The sequence below is a fragment of the Nicotiana tabacum genome, chromosome 12 (assembly GCF_000715075.1).
Source record: "Nicotiana tabacum cultivar K326 chromosome 12, ASM71507v2, whole genome shotgun sequence".
In the NCBI taxonomy this organism is placed as follows: Eukaryota; Viridiplantae; Streptophyta; class Magnoliopsida; order Solanales; family Solanaceae; genus Nicotiana; species Nicotiana tabacum.
This window is the reverse complement of record NC_134091.1, coordinates 10,452,381-10,466,541: the sequence shown is the minus strand read 5'-3', so window position 1 is coordinate 10,466,541 and position 14,161 is coordinate 10,452,381.

The window sequence follows — 14,161 nt, the reverse complement described above, 5'->3', positions numbered from 1 at the left end:
AAATAGTACATCTAGATATGAATACTACAAAGATAGGCACTGGAAGCCTTGAATGGATAAATATTACCTTAGTGTGGCTCCCGTCCCTAATAGAGAAAGAATGTTAGGCAACCCGAAGATCTAGTAGATGGAGCAAGGGGAGTTAAAAGCAAAAGAATGTCTTGTTCGAGTTTTCAGAATAAAGTGATAGACATAAATATTAGCAGGGAAATAAGAAGAGAGATAATGAAGCATTATGAGTAAGATGTGATACATGGATGACAACGATAGAAAAAAGAATGACAGTATTACAAAGCCTATAGTCAAGTGAAGGAAAAGACGAGAGGTGACAGGCCTTGAGACAACAAAAGAGTATAGGCCCTCATTTTGAGAAATAAGTTCGTGACTCTAACGTGATTACCAGAAGGAAAAGTTAGACCCCAGAGTAATACAAATCAGTATGGGCTGGTGAACAAGATAAACTAAACATGAATTAGGAACTGAGTGATTTGATAATAGTAGGCATCATGGGAGATTCAGAGATTGCGTTCCAGCAATAATAGAATGGATGACAGAAGAATAACCTTTAAAGGTCATTCAGGAAGACGCTTCCCTAAAGCAAGCAATGTGAAGCAAACAATGTGAGCAAAGTTAAGCTTAACGGACTATATGTGCCAGTTATACTAGGTGTCACCCTCGTGAGTAAGGAATTTTGTTATCCTAGGTATAAAAGGATTTCCGCAAGGCGAGTAAGGGTCATCGATGATGTGAAAACATGCCAAAGATGAAGAGGTAAAACATCTATATGTAGCTCATCGTAGCACTAAATCTTAGTACTCCCCTAAAGGGGGGAATATGGAGTGATGTGGCATTAAGTCAGGATTAAGTGATTCTAGTAACTATGAAATGGTAAAGGAAGAATGCGATAAAAATAAGAAAAGGGATGAGATTTCACTTATTCAAATCCTACAGATATGCTACATTATGCAAACACAGCGTCAAGGAGAGGAAGTAAGGGTTCCTGCCCCCAAGATGTTATTAATAGATAAGGAGCCAGTGCGAGACATAAGTTAAGACAAAGGAAACAACCCAAGAAAGATTACGCCGAATATTGATATGAGAATGGGCCAACGAATAGTAAGCAGTTGATTCAGGAAGAGCCTAGTTATGGCTAGATAAGAGGTTACTGACAATCAGCAGATCGTGCAAGATAAACATAGTGAACCCCAACATAGTAAATCCAGCCTCGCAGATAATGATATCATGATCCTTGAGAAATATTCAGATAAGAGTTGGGGTAGTTAAAGGTACTGTATGAGTGTTACAGAAATAAAAGAGAGTGCCACTATGAAGACAGTCAAAATATCAGTTCAGAAGCAACCCTACAAGCACAAGGGCTTGAACGTAAGTAACTACGGATAATTATAGGCAAGGAAGGACATCAAAAATTCCGTCGGGTATACGATGTAATAAGCTCGTAGCTTTACAAGAGTCAAGGGGTATTCCCTAAGTAGTACAACGAAAGACTAGCTGAGAAAATAAGGAAGAAGGCTTCAACCTAAGCACAGTAACCTAAAGAGGAAATGGTCTTGTAACAACAGTCTCATTATATATATTTTGTACTCCATAAGAAAGTGGCACCTACCGTGGCTAATGAATGGAAAGTAAAATCAAAAGTAATATTCGAGATCATATGAGTTGCACGAAAACTCCGGCATGCGTGGGAACTAAGATAAGCTAAGTATGCACGCAACAATGGGGAGAAAGACCAGGAAAGGTAATAGCTTACGTTTAAAGAAAGCTGAGAAGGAACGAAAGGAATTGTTCGAACAATGATCCAGAGTTAGTTACGTTATGAACGCACTTAAGAGTTCGGAGTATTATCCATACAACATATATGTTGACAATCATACAGCCGTAGAAGACTCCGGTATAAGCTAAAAGAAAGAATTGAGTCCAAGTCATAGACAAAGGATTGAATTGTTAAAAGATTGTATCATGCATATTCCATAGCGCCCATGAAAGGCTAAAGTAATAGCTAATACCAGAAGCCGCAGATCGGAAGATAGCTTAAGTTTACATAAAGTCCGATCAGAAGGAAGATGAAACTAATATGTTACATCAACTAAGTAAATTAGGAGTCTGATTATTGGACCAGAAGGTTATAAATATCATGATTGAGAACATTACATAATTACTCTTAATATGAGAGGTACAAGAGAGATAGTACAATAGCCATATTTTATGACGGCTCTACGACAAAGCCAGTTAGAAGAGTAACAACCTCACACGAAGTCAGTATAAAGCTCTCACCGGATTGTGTATGCACCAGAGGTGCAAGTATTATAATAGAGCTTCAAGCTGTAGATGTGAATTATACCTGTGTGGAAGTGAGGTCATGAAAGAGATAGAAGATGTGATGCGAGATTTTAAGGTAAGTAAGGTAAAGGTGAACAACGTACGAGATACTAAGGTGCAGAAGATTGTGAATAATCCATACTTCAGATAGAGGGTTAGAAGCATTGGGATTCAGTATCTAGGAATGATAGAGGCGTCATCAGTGGCATATCTTCCAGCCTATGGTTTCTAGGTACCGAGAGGCCTAGTTAAGGGAATAAAGAAGAATTTGAGATGATGTGATGTCTCGCTTGATGTTTCAGAATAACATAAGGAAATCTATGGTGCAAGTAAGTTGAAGGAAGGTTGCGAGTGGTATTAATAGATATGTGTAGGTTGCAAGCTAAAGAATGGTAGAGCGACAAGGTATTAGGAAAATAGGAGTAAGGATAAGAAAAGGCGAGTGAGAAGGTGACCAGAATGGATAAATCCTCGGGATTAAGCTCATGAAAACAAGAGAGCTGATGGTTTGTCTAAGTTATAGAAAGCTCAGTATAGCCTTGTCACGATCCAATTTCCCCTCCTTATAACGTCGTGACGGCACCTAGTCTCTATGACTAGGTAAGCCTAATATTTTGCGGAATAAATGAAATGAAAACATAAATTAAACAACTAACTGTAGCAATAACACTATAATTGAGTACCATGCCACTTGGCATGTACAATAACCAGCTCCTCAATATACTACACAGCATTCCCAAAACCTGGAACATCGTGAATCATAAACTACAGGAGGAAAATCTAGTGTTTCTATACATCAGAGTCTATCAAAAGAAAATACAGAAGATAATGGACATGGGGAAGAGTAGAAGGGGACTCCGAGGTCTGCGGACGCGACAGATATACCTTGAAGTCTCAAAAGCTATCCCGGCTCACTGATAGTGCGGCTGATAAGGAGTACCTGGATCTGCACACGAAAATAATATGTGCAGAAGAGTAGCATGAGTACACCACAATCGGTACCCAACAAGTGCTAAGCCTAACCTCGGTCGAGTAGTGACGAGGTCAGGTCAGGGCCCTACTGGTATATATATAATAACACAAGTTAGAATGAAATACCGCAGTAAAATAAGGACTGAAATTTAACAAGAATGAAATCATAGAAGACAACAGCTCAGTACACAGAGATAACAATAGGGGATTTTCCGAGATGCCGTCTCGTAGTCCTAACGTAAATGTGCAGAACAGGGGGATCTCCCGAAATACCGTTCCGTAGTCCCAAAGTAAATATGCAGCATAGGGGGTATCCCGGAATACCATTTCGTAGTCCCAAAGTAAATATGCAGTACATAAGGATTTTCCGGAATACCGTTCCGTAGTCCCAAAGTAAATATGCAGTACAAGGAGATCTCCTGAAATACCGTTCCGTAGTCCCAAAGTAAATATGCAGCCAAACAATAGAATTCAATAGTTACGACACGAAATTCTACAGTTCAACCTAAGTACCAGTTAAGGAAAGACAGGTAAATTCACTAAACATGCTGCACGTAGTTCAAGTAAACAGTTAAGGCAAGTAGGCATGCTATTCTAGTCTAGCCGGATACCACACATGCTGATGGAACTCAAATAATAAGGAAATCAGGTTATTACTTAGTAGAAAAATCAGGTTTTTACACAATTAGCCCGTGTACGTACTCGTCACCTCACGTACACGGCGCTCATATATCAAAAAGTAGTACAAATCCTACGTGGAGTTCCCCCACACAAAGTTAGGCAAGCTACTTACCTCGAACCAAGCTCAATCAATCGGTAAGAATGCCTTTTTCACGAATATCCGACTCTGAATGGATCGAATCCCGATGTTTTCTCTGAAAATATCCCAAAAATTGCCTCTCCCCAAGCTCCAATTCATCAAAAATGGCATAGAGGACGAAGTCCCCTGTTTTATAATTCTGTCCAGGCAGCCCTCGGTCCTGCCTCGATCCTGGCCCTCGATTAAGGCTTCGATCATGGCCCTCAATCCTGGGCCTCGATCCTGACCTTCGATCCTGGGCATCGATCATGGCTTCGATCCTAGACCTCAATCCTGGCCTTCGATCATGACCCTCAATTCTGGCCTTCGATCACGGCCCTCAATCCTGAGCCTTCGATCATGGCCCTCGATCCTGAGCCTCGATCATGGCCCTCGATCCTGAGCCTCGATCATGGCCTTCGATCCTGGGCTCGATTTCTGGGCTTCGATCCTGAGCTCGATTTTTGCATTTCCAGCAGAAGAAAATTGCAGCAGCTCTTTAAGTCCAACTTTTGATCCGTTAACCATCTGAAACTCACCCGAGGCCCTCGAGACCTCAACTAAAAACACCAACAAGTCATAAAACATCATACGAACTTATTTTAAACCTCAAATCACATCAAACAACGCTAAAATCACAATTCACACCCCAATTCAAGCTTAATGAAACTTAAGAATTTCCAACTTCTACATTCAATGTCGAAACCTATCAAATCAAGTCCGATTGACCTCAAATTTTGCACACAAGTCATAAATGACATAACAGAGCTATGAAAATTTTCGAAACTGGATTCTGACCCCGATATCAAAAAGTCAACTCCCCGGTCAAACTTCCAAACTTAAATTCCTATTTTAGCCATTTCAAGCCTATTTGAGCTACAGACCTCCAAAACACAATCCGGACACGCCCCTAAGCCCAAAAATCACCTAACGGAGCTAATGTAATAGACAGAATTCCATTTCGGAGTCTTCTTCACACAGTTCCGACTACGATCCAAATCCTAAGGTTTAAACCTCCATTTAGGGACTAAGTGTCCCAAAACACTCCAAAAACTAAAACGAAACCTCCCGGCAAGTCACAATAGCAGGAATAGATATGGGAGAAGCAGTAAATAGGGGATCAGGGCTATTACTCTCAAAACGACCGGCCGAGTCATTACAAGCCTGAATGAACTCAAAGGAGTCTAAGGCTAGTAACATTTAGAAGAGATGGAACGCTGCCCTGATAGTATAATAAGGGTGTAATTGTGATAGATAAAGGTTGACGTTTGGGCCTTCGATTGAGTAATGATTTGAAGAAGAAAAAAAGGGATTTTATGGACGGCACGGGATTCAATACCCCATAAGATGAATCACATTGGAATGTTATGAAATACCATTTTGGAAGTATATTATCGCCCCTAGGTGGATCAGCCTAATCATTTCAGATGTTTCCCAAGGAGACGTGAGCCCTAGTGGCAGTGTTACACAAGAGGCCAAGTTATCAGTAGTAGATTGCAGATCAACATTGAGGTGAATCAACAATGGATGGATAAAAGTTACAAAGTATGAGATGAGAATAGGCCATCATTCTTAAGATGAACAGTGATGAAGAAACATTAAAGGACTTAGATTTATACATATAGGATAAGCAACGAGAGTAACCTAGAATTTGGTAGCAGACCTCAGTAACAATAAATCGAAATAAGAGTTATGGTATAGTATGACCTACCTAGATGCAGTAAAGTCATACGGATGGATAAACGGATCTACGAAATAAGGTATAGCAATATTCGTAAGTTCAACAAAGTACCGAGCGAAGAACTTCAGTATACCCATAGATACCCAGAGGGACATCTTGTCAAGCTCTATATATGTTTACAAAGTGAGGCCTAGAGATTGGCTAAAAACTGGAGGGAAAAGGAGAGAAAAATCACATAGGCGCACTCATAAGGTCAAAATCGTACATGCTACATGATAGAAGGTAGCAACAGTTACGAGATTGGAAGGATTCCGACCACAAGTCATGGTGTGAGAAAGAGGCCTAAAGGGGGGAATGCCTTGGCCTTTGAATTTATTCACAGAATAGTTTCCTAGATGGCAAGAAGAGTGCTAAAGTATTCGGAAGGAATAAGTTATGAAAATGATAAGTGCATCAGTCAACATTCGAGGACGAGTGTTCTAAAGGGGGAATAATGTTACACCCCATGTTTTCATACGTGAAAGTATGCCATAAGTAAATTGATATTGATGAATGCTCGGAAATGAGATGTTACATTCCGCATTTTCGTACGTTAAACTTTTATCGTAAATTAATTGACGTAAGCTCGGGAATAAGATTATTTTGAGATTATAAGTATTATGCTATTTCAAACAAGTTATAAGTAAATTCGTGAAGGTGAGAGGGTAAGCGAATCGAAGGAAATGAATTTTCGTCGAAGTTTGGCATTTTGAGAAAAAATGCTGTCCGAGGTATAATTCCCGGTATTTATGGACTAGTGCCATACAAGATACCACATGACCATAATTATAAGGTGTATAAAGTGCGTTAAAAGTGAGTAGTATTTTAAGTAATTTGAGATAATTCTTAATTATGTGGATAATTGAGTAATTATGGATTTTTAAGTAGGAGATTAACTTGTAAATTGAATTTTGTAGATAATTATTTAAATGAGATTTGGATAATTGTTAGGGGGGACAACATCCACGTAGGATTTATGGAAACTTGGCAGCAAATTGCCACCAATTCATAATCTTAAGTAGGTGGTGGCAACATTTAAAGTTATGTGCACCTTTATATCATTCTTGTTGAAGAATGCCATCTCTAATCCACAAAGTTAGGTAAATACTGTATCAAATGGTGTTACACTTTGAGAACAATAAGGTACGGATGAAGCTACAACAAGAATCCATACGGTATTGCATTATCCTTTCGCAACGTGAGTTGCTTCAACCTTTCAAAATCACTTAAGAGAGATACTTGTATCTCTACAAGATAATGAAGGGAAACATCATCAAATTCATACGAAGATGTCAATATGTAATGGCAGCGTGAATTTGAAAATTTCAAGGGAGCCCTGTACAATCTTTCTTAAGAATATCATACGAATTTTCCCCTACTTCGATCCGCCGTTACGTGTTTTGTCACGATGGTCGTGTGTTAGAGGGATTGTCAAGAGAACCGGCTCAGGTATGTTAAGGCTATCCCTTTTTTCCTTTTGGCATGATTCATACGATACAAACGAAACGAGCAAATGCACAACTTTCATAAATGACTCTATTCATAGAAATACTAGAGATGCCTATGTTCTTGATTCCCCATGTGTCCTATTGTTCTATCATCTGTTCATGGGTCTCAAAAGATACGTAAGTTGATAAAGATTATTTCATGATATTAATCAGAGGCATAATAATCTTATGGCGTTTCGAGAGATTTTAATGACGTACTTCTCATGCATTGCATTCATTTATACATGTACATTGACCCATAACTAGATGGCGTTATATACGCGTATATATATGTAAATATATGTATATAGGATATGGAAAAAGGTTACGGCGCTATATACGCACCACCATCTGAGCAGCTGGTATACGTTGATGATTTGCCCACAGTGGCCGAAATGATATGATGGGATGCCCTCAGAGGCTTGATGATGTTATGAACGCATATACCTATGCATGGTATGACATTTATATGCATATGCATCGCATTATAAATATGAAATGATTTACAAAGTTATTCAGACTTATATGTTGAGTCTTTTATTCCATGTTTCTCTCATGTCTATTGTTTACTGATTTTCATTCCTTACATATTCAGCACATTACTTGTACTGACGTCCCTTTTTCCTGGGGACACTACATTTCATGCTTGCAGGTCCCGATAGATAGGTCGAGAGTTCTCCAAGTAGGCTATCAGCTCAATGGAAGATGTTGGTGCGCTCCAGTTGCTCCGGAGTTGCCTATTTGGTCATTATGCATTGGACACGTATGGATTGGTTTGTCGGGGCCCTGTCCCGGCCTTATGACGTTTATGTACTCTTAGAGTCTTATAGACATATATCATGTACGTAAAAGATTGTACGGCCTTGTCGGCCTATGTTCAGTGTACGAGTGGTCATTTTGGTCTTATAGGCCCGTATGTCTTATGTATAAGTTGGTAATACATGTTTTATTCTAGTTATCCCATGGCAGCCTTTCCGTCTCATTTACCTATGATAGCATGATACGAAAAGATACGTTATGTTGATACTCGGTTGAGTAAGGTACCGGATGCCCGTCGCGGCCCACCGGTTTGGGTCGTGACACATACAATAATTATGATTTATTTAGAAATAAGTGATGACAAGTAGCAATTAATTGTGGAATTAAGGAGGAAATAGGCAATTTAATAATTAGTATGCTAAATGTCAAGTAACAATTAAGTCACATAAATCAAATAAGAATGTAGGAATTATAGCATGGATTCAGGGCATAATATTGAGCAAAGAATATGAGAGAAACAATTAATATAATAATTAATTCATGATTTAAAATAATTTATGATTTTCAAATAATTATGCAAACAATTAATTCGGCGATGTATAGACACTCGTCATCTCGCCTATACGTCGTTCACATGAATTTCACATAACAAATAATTCAAGGGTTCTATTCCCTCAAGTCAAGGTTAACCACGACACTTACCTCGCTTCACAACCAATTTCAAGATTCCAATACACCTTTGCCTCGCGAATTCGTGTCCGAAAGTTTCAAATCTAATCACAAACAATTCAACATACTCAACACAAATCGTAGGAACTAATTCCATATGAAATTTTAAATTTTTCGGATTAAAATCTGAAATTTATTTAAAAATTGATAGTGAGACCCACGTCTCGAATCCAGGAAAAACCCACAAAATCCAAACACCCGTTCTGATACGAGTTCAACCATACAAAAATTATCGAATTCCGACATCGGATTGACTTTCAAATTCTCAATTAAAATCTTTGAAGATTTCTACCATTTTCAATCCAATCTTTACCCATTTTAACTCAACAATCTTCCCACAACCTTGTTGGTACAAGCATATATAACTAATACTCTCACATCCAAGAATCACTCTCACAATCACCCATCTTTACCCAAACTTGAAATTGAAGACTAGGGGTTAGAACCTTACCTCTTGGGGTGAAGATCATGTGATATTTCCTTATTGGATTTCAAAGCTTGAACCAAATTTTTGATGAACAAAGCACTTGAGCTTCTTCCTCTCTTTAGAACACTCTCACTTCTCTCTAAAATCATCAGATAATTGCCCCAAAATAAGATCTAAAGCCTATTTATCAAAATGGGGCCGAGTTATATAAATAGGAAAATGGACCCCCGAACTCAGGTACGGGGTCACACAATGGACCGCACAATGGGTATGCGGGTCACACAATGGACTGCAAAACTGATTCTGAAAACTGGGCTGCACTGGACAGATTTGCGACCATTTTGCGATCGCATAGCCCGTTTTGTGATTGCATAATGATTCTGCGGTCGCACATCTGACCGCATAATCACATTCTTCCAACTGTTGGTAATTTGGTCATAACTTCTTGTAGGAGTGTCTAAATGATGAACGGTTTTAAGAGTTAGAAACTAGACTCGAAGACCTTTCATTTGATAGGTATATCCTCATATAAATCCTTATATATATTTAGGTGTGCTTACCCAAAATTTGGTCTTGTGCGTACTTATTTGGAACTTTAGTCTATTATGAAATTTTCCAACTTGACTTAGACTTAGGCCTCTCCTTAGACCCCACATCACTTATAATATGCCTTGTACACTTATTATCATATCCAATTGATATCCATCATATTAATAGTTCTCAAATAAGAAGTAGAGTTCGCCTCCAAACACATAACATAACTTATCTCTTCTTTCACCCATTTCAATTTTCCGATTTTTTTCTAACTCCCAAAATTTTCAAATATTTTGCGAGAGTTTTCTTTGGGTCCCGGGCAACTTCATAATATGTATTATGAACCGCGGGTGTGGTCGATTTTGAATTTCGGAAGATTTTAAATTTAATTAAAAGAGAAATTCTCATTTTTGAAGCTTAAATGGAAAGAGTTGACCAGAGAGTTGACTTTTGAGCAAACGACCTCGGAATAGAATTTTGATGATGTCAATAGCTTCGTATGGTGATTTCAGACTTAGGCGCTTGTTCGGATTTGGATTTGGAAGTTCGTAGGATAATTCGACGCATTTTGGCAAAAGTTGGAAAATAGACGATTTTCAAAAAGTTCAATTGAAGGTTGAATTTTTGATAATGAGATCGGAATCCGATTCTGGAAATTTGGAATAGGTACGTTATGTCACTTATGACTGGTGTGCAAAAGTTGAGGTCAATCGGACTTGATTCGATAGGTTTCGGCATCGAATGTTGAAGTTGAAAATTTCATAATAGACTAAAGTTTTAAGTGAGTTCGCACAAGACCTAACTTCAAATGAGCATACCTCTCTTGATATGAAGAGTTATATGGTGTGTTCCCTATCAAAAGAAAGGTCTATGTGTCTAGTTTCCAACGCTTCAAACCTTTGGTAATTTGGACACATTGAGTCTTATGTCAAAAATTGTGTAATTGGAAACCATGTACGCGAGGTGACGAGTACGTACTTGATTTATATGTGCATATTATATCGATTGAAATTCGTAGACGCCCTTAAGTATTAAATTGGAAAATTATTGTAACTTATTAAATCCCTTATTTGTCATGCCTCATTCCTTGTTTGCCAAGGTTGTTTTTATATGATAATTTGGTATGATTGCCACTTGACTTTTATGTGAACTCTGTGTTTGTTTGAGTTGCCATTTTTATGGAAAACACTTTCATTTTTGATTTTACCTACAGATAATTTAAATAAAAAATTTAGTTAATAAGATGAATAAATCTATTTATTTCTTGAAGTTGTGATTTAAAGGAGGTGTTGTTCCTTGATGAGTTACTTCTCAGTTTACGTTGTTGAAAATTTGGTATTGAATTATAAAGGCCGTGAATCATGTTGAGGCAAAGTGCCAAGTGGTGAAATATTATTCGGTTGAGTTATTCACTCCCAAATATTTTGTTAAGATGTTGTACACATTATGATCGAGTCGTGGGCTCCTTATGGTGGAAAAATAAGGTATTGTTGATTTATGTGGAAAGTTGTAATATTTGAGCACTTGATGTGCAATTTGTGATATGTTGTAATATTTGAGCACTTGATGTACAATTTGTGATATGTTGAAATATTTGAGCACTTGATGTATAATTTGTGATATGTTGTAATATTTGAGCAGTTGATGTGCAATTTGTGATATGTTGTAATATTGGGACACTTGAAGTGCAAGTTGTATTATGCTGTGATATTTGGGCACTTGAGGTGCGATTTGTGAAATATTGTGATATTGATACGCATGCGGTGAGATAAGGGTAGCTTGAAACGCGTGGCTAGTAGGGGAACTACTAGAAGTCATGCGGTGTGATAAGGGTGGCTAAAACGCGGGATGCTATTTCGGAAAAAATAATTTCTTTAAAAATTAAATGTGAAGGCTCCTGCGGTGATATAATGAAATGAGACATTGTGAATTTATTTATGATTTGGGACTACGAGGCGGTACTTCGGGAGTGACCTGTTGATATTTCTTTATTTATGTTCTTGTCTTGGGTGATTTTGTTCCATTTAATATATAAATTCTTGTCTTCTTCCGTGATATACTAGCTGACTTTATTATTATGTGTTTTGTGCTCCTAGTTGTATCGTGTTGGATTTGATTTTTATTTTTTGCTCGAGACTCTAAAGAAGTATATTTCTGGGTTTTCTAACTGATTTTCGATGATTAAGTTGATTTAAATAAAGGAAATTATTATTATGTTTCAAATTAAATAGTTTTACATCCAAATCAGTAGTTTATCTGATGCTTTAATTTAAGTGCAATGTTATTTTCTTCACCCAAATAATTTCTAAAATAAATTCATTTCTTTGTTGATTTCTTACTTGATTTAAAAATTTTAAACTCACTTTACTGGAATAAATTGATCATGTGGATCTTATATACATTGATATTATTGGCACGTGAGTTGTCCATGCAGTTGTAATAGAAATATGGGCACGAGGTGCCGTGAAAATATGGAAGTGGATTGAGACCCGTATTTTTATGATTATGAAATGAGGTGTCACAAGGTGACTTTTATTTGAAGGAATTATATTCCAAAAATAGTATTTGAAAGAATTATAGTTGAAAGAAATTTATTTGAAGGGAGTATATTCGAAATATATATTTATTTGACAAGGTTATATTCTAAGGTTTTTTATTGAAAAACTTATATTTGGAAGATTTATACGTGAAGTACTTACATTGGAAAGACATTTATTTGAAGAACTTGATTTAATTGGGTGTACTTGCATTTATTATTTGTTGAGTGATATTAATGGTGTTCTTGTTGTTTTGCTGTGCACATCACTAGTTGTTCTATGTTGCCCTTATTGTTATTTGTTTCCTATTATTTTTGTATATTATATTGCACATATTATTAGACTAGTGAGTGTCTTGATTGTACCTCGTTTCTACTCCACTGAGGTTAGTCTTGATACTTACTGGGTACCAACCGTGGTGTACTCATACTACACTTCTGCACATTTTTGTGCAGAGCCAGGTATTGGAGATATCAGACTCGTACAGAGTTAGAGTGGGATCGCAAGGATTCAAGGTAGAGCTACTTGGTCGTCGCAGTTCCTTGGAGTCTTTCCATCTTATTGTACTGTTATTTATTATTCAAACAGTATTAGGTATTCGATCCTTGAGATTATTTCATATATTCAGTTAGAGTTCGTGACTCAGTACTACCAGTCTTGGGAGGTTGTTATATTTATATATGTTCTGCTGTTGATTTTGATTACCTATTTAATTGATAGTTTAAAAAACAAATGGCTTCGAAATGTAATAGAAATCGGCTTACCTAGTCTTAGAGACTAGGTGCCATCACGACACCTGTGGTGGGATTTTGGGTCGTGACAAGTTGGTATCAGAGCTCTAGGTTCATAGGTTCTACGAGTCACGAACGAGTTTAGTAGAGTCTTTCGGATCGGTACGGAGACGTCTGTACTTATCTTCGAGAGGCTACAGAGCTAGTAGGAAAACATTTTCACTTCTTTCATTCCTTATTCTGTGGCATTTATTCAGCTTGAAGCATATATCTTATGTTCTTTTGCATTCACTCGTCTATGAAATTGCGCACTCAGTATCAACTATGCGCCAACGGTTCGTGATACTATAAAAAGGTTATAAGGGAGCCAGGATTGCTTAACCATTGTTACAACGTGTCGTCCAGATCGAGGATACAGAAGTATTGAGAGATCATTCAGTTGCACACATTAGGGTGCAACAGGTTCTGATATCTGGTTGATAAGTATGATCTTAAGATGGTTAAATTAACTGCCTAATCGTCACAATCGTGGTAGGGTCACGCGGTGGATGTAGATCTGAAATATTTGGTGGTATTAGAGACTATCTAGTTTGTATGGGATTTTCATTTAGCGAAGAGTACATACACATCCAAGGCACTGGAGGAAACGAGTTTAACTGTCATGAGGATGACATGCGCCAAATGAATGGCTTGAGGTGTCTTATGCCCGGTGTCCTATGAGCGATGAATGCTAGCATTGTGGATCATCGGAATGTGTCCTATGGCTTCGAGCCAAGTGAGGGGAGTCCACTATCAACGATCAGATTGCAGGGTCTAGTGCTATATCAGTTTGGACCTGAGATGTATTTATGTGGTATTGAAAGGTTCTCCGAAACTTGTATATGATTAAGAGGTGAGATTTGTATGGGATGATGCTGGGGCTTGCGGTATTTTCCGCGTCCTTAATAATTCTACATTTTAGTACCAGCGGGATCACAAAAACAATTTCAGAATATTCGGGGTGCTACAGTAAGTTCTTACAATACACCACCGGCACGGGATTTCTGTAATGGTTATTCCAATTATTCGGCACATACTCAGTATGAGTAACCGTAACCTCAAAGGGGTTGTTATGAGTGTGGTGACACTA